Genomic DNA, 7,500 nt, shown 5'->3' with positions numbered 1-7,500 from the left:
ATGAATTACAACCGTCCAAAGAGCCATTGAAACTCCAGTTTTTCCGGCTTGTAAAAATTCCCACTTTTTTCGGATTGGACGGTTCCTACCCGGTGTGGACCATTTCTCAAACTTCCGGATTGTACGCGATCCAAATTATGGAAGTAGGCAAAAATTCAAATTTATTAAAAATATGAAATATGAAATTCGGAGTATGGAAAAAAAAAAATTGGGTTGTACAATTTCGGATCTTATGCAAGTGGGTTGGACAATTTTTGGTCCAAATGAATTACAACCGTCCAAAGAGCCATTGAAACTCCAGTTTTTCCGGCTTGTAAAAATTCCCACTTTTTTCGGATTGGACGGTTCCTACCCGGTGTGGACCATTTCTCAAACTTCCGGATTGTACGCGATCCAAATTATGGAAGTAGGCAAAAATTCAAATTTATTAAAAATATGAAATATGAAATTTGGAGTTTGGAAAAAAAAAAATTGGGTTGTACAATTTCGGATCTTATGCAAGTGGGTTGGACAATTTTTGGTCCAAATGAATTACAACCGTCCAAAGAGCCATTGAAACTCCAGTTTTTCCGGCTTGTAAAAATTCCCACTTTTTTCGGATTGGACGGTTCCTACCCGGTGTGGACCATTTCTCAAACTTCCGGATTGTACGCGATCCAAATTATGGATGTAGGCAAAAATTCAAATTTATTAAAAATATGAAATATGAAATTTGGAGTTTGGAAAAAAAAAAATTGGGTTGTACAATTTCGGATCTTATGCAAGTGGGTTGGACAATTTTTGGTCCAAATGAATTACAACCGTCCAAAGAGCCATTGAAACGCCAGTTTTTCCGGCTTGTAAAAATTCCCACTTTTTTCGGATTGGATGGTTCACACCCGGTGTGGACCATTTCTCAAACTTCCGGATTGTACGCGATCCAAATTATGGATATTGTAATACTTTTTTGATATTTTGAAAAAGTTCAAATTTATAAAAAATATAAAATATGAAATCTGCAGTTTGGAAAAAAATTGGAAGTTTGAAACCTGAAGTTCAACAAAAAAAACGGCGCAAAAATCAGCCAAGCGGGGGCAACTAAGCGGATGCGGCCAGCCGTCAGTGAAAAATGGCCCCAAAACTAAGCGCATGCGGCCAAGCGTCGGTGCAAAATGGCCCGAAAACAGTCCCGTCGGTGCCCCCGTCGGGCTAAAATGACCCGAAAACAGTTCAGCTGGGGAAAATTAAGCGGATCCGGCCAAGAGTCGGTGGAAATTGGCCCGAAAACAGCCCAGCGGCAAGCGGAAGCGGCTAACGTTGGGGAAAAGTGACCCGAAAACAGTTAAGCGGGGGAAAACTAAGCGGATGCGGCCACGCGTTGGGGAAAACAAAGCGGATCCGGCCCAGAGTCGGTGGAAATTGGCCCGAAAACAGTCCAGCGGCAAGCGGAAGCGGCTAACGTTGGGCAAAAGTGACCCGAAAACAGTTCAGCGGGGGAAAACTAAGCGGATGCGGCCACGCGTTGGGGAAAACTAAGCGGATACGGCCAAGTGTTGGGGAAAAATGGCCCGAAAACAGCCCAGCGGCAAGCGGAAGCGGCTAACGTTGGGGAAAAGTGACCTGAAAACAGTTAAGCGGGGGAAAACTAAGCGGATGCGGCCAAGTGTCGGTGGAAATTGGCCCGAAAACAGCCCAGCGGCAAGCGGAAGCGGCTAACGTTGGGCAAAAGTGACCCGAAAACAGTTCAGCGGGGGAAAACTAAGCGGATGCGGCCACGCGTTGGGGAAAACTAAGCGGATACGGCCAAGAGTCGGTGGAAATTGGCCCGAAAACAGTCCAGCGGCAAGCGGAAGCGGCTAACGTTGGGCAAAACTGGCCCGAAAACAGTTCAGCGGGGCAAATTTTTGAAATTTTTTTTGAAATTTTTTTGAATTTTTGAAATTTTTGAAGTTTTTTTGGGTTTTTGGACTTTTTTTGAATTTTTGAATTTTTTGAATTTTTTTGAATTTTTTTGAATTTTTTGAATTTTTTTTGAATTTTTGAAATTTTTTTTTTTTTTTTGAATTTATTTGATTTTATAAATTTTTTGTGATTTTTTGTGATTTTTTTGAATATTTTACATGGGTGATTTTGACTTGGGGGATTTTCAGGGGGTGGTAACCCTGGGCGTGGCTAGAGCCTCAAAATGCATATTCCCCTATAGGGGGGCAAGGTTTTCAAAAATGGGTGCCCCCTCATGTACACGCGCGTGGGTGTACATGGCCCCGTCGGTGCCAGCGTGGGTGGAAAATGGCCCGAAAACAGCCCAGCGGCAAGCGGAAGCGGCTAACGTTGGGCAAAACTGACCCGAAAGAAGTATAGCTTGGAAAATTAAGCGGATGCAGCCAATTGTTGGCGAAAACTAAGCGGATACGGCCAAGTGACGGTGAAAAATGGCCCGAAAACAGTCCAGCGGCAAGCGGAAACGGCTAACGTTGGGCAAAAGTGACCCGAAAACAGTTCAGCTGGGGGAAATTAAGCGGAAGCAGCCAAGCGTTGGGCAAAACCAAGCGGATACGGCCAAGAGTCGGTGGAAAATGGCCCGAAAACAGTCCAGCGGCAAGCGGAAACGGCTAACGTTGGGACAAAGTGACCCGAAAACAGTTCAGCTGGGGAAAATTAAGCGGATGCAGCCAAGCGTTGGGGAAAACTAAGCGGATCCGGCCCAGAGTCGGTGGAAATTGGCCCGAAAACAGTCCAGCGGCAAGCGGAAGCGGCTAACGTTGGGCAAAAGTGACCCGAAAACAGTTCAGCGGGGGAAAACTAAGCGGATGCGGCCACGCGTTGGGGAAAACTAAGCGGATACGGCCAAGTGTTGGGGAAAAATGGCCCGAAAACAGCCCAGCGGCAAGCGGAAGCGGCTAACGTTGGGGAAAAGTGACCCGAAAACAGTTAAGCGGGGGAAAACTAAGCGGATGCGGCCAAGTGTCGGTGGAAATTGGCCCGAAAACACCCCAGCGGCAAGCGGAAGCGGCTAACGTTGGGCAAAAGTGACCCGAAAACAGTTCAGCGGGGGAAAACTAAGCGGATGCGGCCACGCGTTGGGGAAAACTAAGCGGATACGGCCAAGAGTCGGTGGAAATTGGCCCGAAAACAGTCCAGCGGCAACCGGAAACGGCTAACGTTGGGACAAAGTGACCCGAAAACAGTTCAGCTGGGGAAAATTAAGCGGATGCAGCCAAGCGTTGGGGAAAACTAAGCGGATCCGGCCCAGAGTCGGTGGAAATTGGCCCGAAAACAGTCCAGCGGCAAGCGGAAGCGGCTAACGTTGGGCAAAAGTGACCCGAAAACAGTTCAGCGGGGGAAAACTAAGCGGATGCGGCCACGCGTTGGGGAAAACTAAGCGGATACGGCCAAGTGTTGGGGAAAAATGGCCCGAAAACAGCCCAGCGGCAAGCGGAAGCGGCTAACGTTGGGGAAAAGTGACCCGAAAACAGTTAAGCGGGGGAAAACTAAGCGGATGCGGCCAAGTGTCGGTGGAAATTGGCCCGAAAACAGCCCAGCGGCAAGCGGAAGCGGCTAACGTTGGGCAAAAGTGACCCGAAAACAGTTCAGCGGGGGAAAACTAAGCGGATGCGGCCACGCGTTGGGGAAAACTAAGCGGATACGGCCAAGAGTCGGTGGAAATTGGCCCGAAAACAGTCCAGCGGCAAGCGGAAGCGGCTAACGTTGGGCAAAACTGACCCGAAAACAGTTCAGCTGGGGGAAATTAAGCGGAAGCAGCCAAGCGTTGGGCAAAACCAAGCGGATACGGCCAAGAGTCGGTGGAAAATGGCCCGAAAACAGTCCAGCGGCAAGCGGAAACGGCTAACGTTGGGACAAAGTGACCCGAAAACAGTTCAGCTGGGGAAAATTAAGCGGATGCAGCCAAGCGTTGGGGAAAACTAAGCGGATCCGGCCCAGAGTCGGTGGAAATTGGCCCGAAAACAGTCCAGCGGCAAGCGGAAGCGGCTAACGTTGGGCAAAAGTGACCCGAAAACAGTTCAGCGGGGGAAAACTAAGCGGATGCGGCCACGCGTTGGGGAAAACTAAGCGGATACGGCCAAGTGTTGGGGAAAAATGGCCCGAAAACAGCCCAGCGGCAAGCGGAAGCGGCTAACGTTGGGGAAAAGTGACCCGAAAACAGTTAAGCGGGGGAAAACTAAGCGGATGCGGCCAAGTGTCGGTGGAAATTGGCCCGAAAACACCCCAGCGGCAAGCGGAAGCGGCTAACGTTGGGCAAAAGTGACCCGAAAACAGTTCAGCGGGGGAAAACTAAGCGGATGCGGCCACGCGTTGGGGAAAACTAAGCGGATACGGCCAAGAGTCGGTGGAAATTGGCCCGAAAACAGTCCAGCGGCAACCGGAAACGGCTAACGTTGGGACAAAGTGACCCGAAAACAGTTCAGCTGGGGAAAATTAAGCGGATGCAGCCAAGCGTTGGGGAAAACTAAGCGGATCCGGCCCAGAGTCGGTGGAAATTGGCCCGAAAACAGTCCAGCGGCAAGCGGAAGCGGCTAACGTTGGGCAAAAGTGACCCGAAAACAGTTCAGCGGGGGAAAACTAAGCGGATGCGGCCACGCGTTGGGGAAAACTAAGCGGATACGGCCAAGTGTTGGGGAAAAATGGCCCGAAAACAGCCCAGCGGCAAGCGGAAGCGGCTAACGTTGGGGAAAAGTGACCCGAAAACAGTTAAGCGGGGGAAAACTAAGCGGATGCGGCCAAGTGTCGGTGGAAATTGGCCCGAAAACAGCCCAGCGGCAAGCGGAAGCGGCTAACGTTGGGCAAAAGTGACCCGAAAACAGTTCAGCGGGGGAAAACTAAGCGGATGCGGCCACGCGTTGGGGAAAACTAAGCGGATACGGCCAAGAGTCGGTGGAAATTGGCCCGAAAACAGTCCAGCGGCAAGCGGAAGCGGCTAACGTTGGGCAAAACTGACCCGAAAACAGTTCAGCGGGGCAAATTTTTGAAATTTTTTTGAAATTTTTTTGAATTTTTGAAATTTTTGAAGTTTTTTTGGGTTTTTGGACTTTTTTTGAATTTTTGAATTTTTTGAATTTTTTTGAATTTTTTTTGAATTTTTGAAATTTTTTTTTTTTTTGAATTTATTTGATTTTATAAATTTTTTGTGATTTTTTGAGATTTTTTTGAATATTTTACATGGGTGATTTTGACTTGGGGGATTTTCAGGGGGTGGTAACCCTGGGCGTGGCTAGAGCCTCAAAATGCATATTCCCCTATAGGGGGGCAAGGTTTTCAAAAATGGGTGCCCCCTCATGTACACGCGCGTGGGTGTACATGGCCCCGTCGGTGCCAGCGTGGGTGGAAAATGGCCCGAAAACAGCCCAGCGGCAAGCGGAAGCGGCTAACGTTGGGCAAAACTGACCCGAAAGCAGTATAGCTTGGAAAATTAAGCGGATGCAGCCAATTGTTGGCGAAAACTAAGCGGATGCGGCCAAGTGTCGGTGAAAAATGGCCCGAAAACAGTCCAGCGGCAAGCGGAAACGGCTAACGTTGGGCAAAAGTGACCCGAAAACAGTTCAGCTGGGGGAAATTAAGCGGAAGCAGCCAAGCGTTGGGCAAAACCAAGCGGATTCGGCCAAGAGTCGGTGGAAAATGGCCCGAAAACAGTCCAGCGGCAACCGGAAACGGCTAACGTTGGGACAAAGTGACCCGAAAACAGTTCAGCTGGGGAAAATTAAGCGGATGCAGCCAAGCGTTGGGGAAAACTAAGCGGATCCGGCCCAGAGTCGGTGGAAATTGGCCCGAAAACAGTCCAGCGGCAAGCGGAAGCGGCTAACGTTGGGCAAAAGTGACCCGAAAACAGTTCAGCGGGGGAAAACTAAGCGGATGCGGCCACGCGTTGGGGAAAACTAAGCGGATACGGCCAAGTGTTGGGGAAAAATGGCCCGAAAACAGCCCAGCGGCAAGCGGAAGCGGCTAACGTTGGGGAAAAGTGACCCGAAAATAGTTAAGCGGGGGAAAACTAAGCGGATGCGGCAACGCGTTGGGGAAAACTAAGCGGATGCGGCCAAGTGTCGGTGGAAATTGGCCCGAAAACAGCCCAGCGGCAACCGGAAGCGGCTAACGTTGGGCAAAAGTGACCCGAAAACAGTTCAGCGGGGGAAAACTAAGCGGATGCGGCCACGCGTTGGGGAAAACTAAGCGGATACGGCCAAGAGTCGGTGGAAATTGGCCCGAAAACAGTCCAGCGGCAAGCGGAAGCGGCTAACGTTGGGCAAAACTGACCCGAAAACAGTTCAGCGGGGGAAAACTAAGCGGATGCGGCCACGCGTTGGGGAAAACTAAGCGGATGCGGCCAAGTGTCGGTGGAAATTGGCCCGAAAACAGCCCAGCGGCAAGCGGAAGCGGCTAACGTTGGGCAAAACTGACCCGAAAACAGTTCAGCGGGGGAAAACTAAGCGGATGCGGCCACGCGTTGGGGAAAACTAAGCGGATACGGCCAAGAGTCGGTGGAAATTGGCCCGAAAACAGTCCAGCGGCAAGCGGAAGCGGCTAACGTTGGGCAAAACTGACCCGAAAACAGTTCAGCGGGGGAAAACTAAGCGGATGCGGCCACGCGTTGGGGAAAACTAAGCGGATACGGCCAAGTGTTGGGGAAAAATGGCCCGAAAACAGCCCAGCGGCAAGCGGAAGCGGCTAACGTTGGGCAAAAGTGACCCGAAAACAGTTCAGCGGGGGAAAACTAAGCGGATGCGGCCATGCGTTGGGGAAAACTAAGCGGATACGGCCAAGGGTCGGTGAAAAAGGGCCCGAAAACAGTCCAGCGGCAAGCGGAAGCCGCTAACGTTGGGCAAAAGCGACCCGAAAACAGTCCAGCGGGGGAAAACTAAGCGGATGCGGCCAAGCGTTGGGGAAAACTAAGCGGATACGGCCAAGCGTCGGTGAAAAAGGCCCGAAAACAGTCCAGCGGCAAGCCGAAGCGGCTAACGTTGGGCAAAAATGGCCAAAAGCGATGGAGCAGGGCGGTCTGAATCTATGCATCCACATAAAATGGGGGGTAAACCTGGGGGATTTCCAGGGGGTGGTAACCCTGGGCGTGGCTGGAGACCCAAAATGCATATTCCCCTATAGGGGGGAAGGATTTTTGGAAGAGGCAGCCCCTCATGTACATGCCAAGCGGGGTGTACATGGCCCCTGTGGGTGCCTCCGTCGGTGTAAAATGGCCCGAAAAACAAGATTATGTTACCCGAAAACACGATTATGTTACCGAAAAAACACGGTTGAGTGGGGGCAGTAAGCACGGTTGAGCGGGGGCAAAAAACACGGTTGAGCGGGGGCAAAAAACACGGTGCAGCGGGGACAAAAGGCACGAATATGTTACCGAAAAACACGGACCACGCGGGTTGAAATTCCCAGCCGTAGAGCCGGCGAAACACGGTGGGGCAGGGCGTCTAAGCGTGGAGGCGCCCGTAAGACCGATGCGGGTTGAAATCCCCAGCCGTAAAGCCGGCGAAAAGCGGTCGGGCAGGGTGACTCCGC

This window comes from Carex rostrata, chromosome 10 (genome assembly GCF_964058835.1).
Source record: "Carex rostrata chromosome 10, lpCarRost1.2, whole genome shotgun sequence".
NCBI lineage: Eukaryota > Viridiplantae > Streptophyta > Magnoliopsida > Poales > Cyperaceae > Carex > Carex rostrata.
This window is presented reverse-complemented; position numbering follows the sequence as displayed.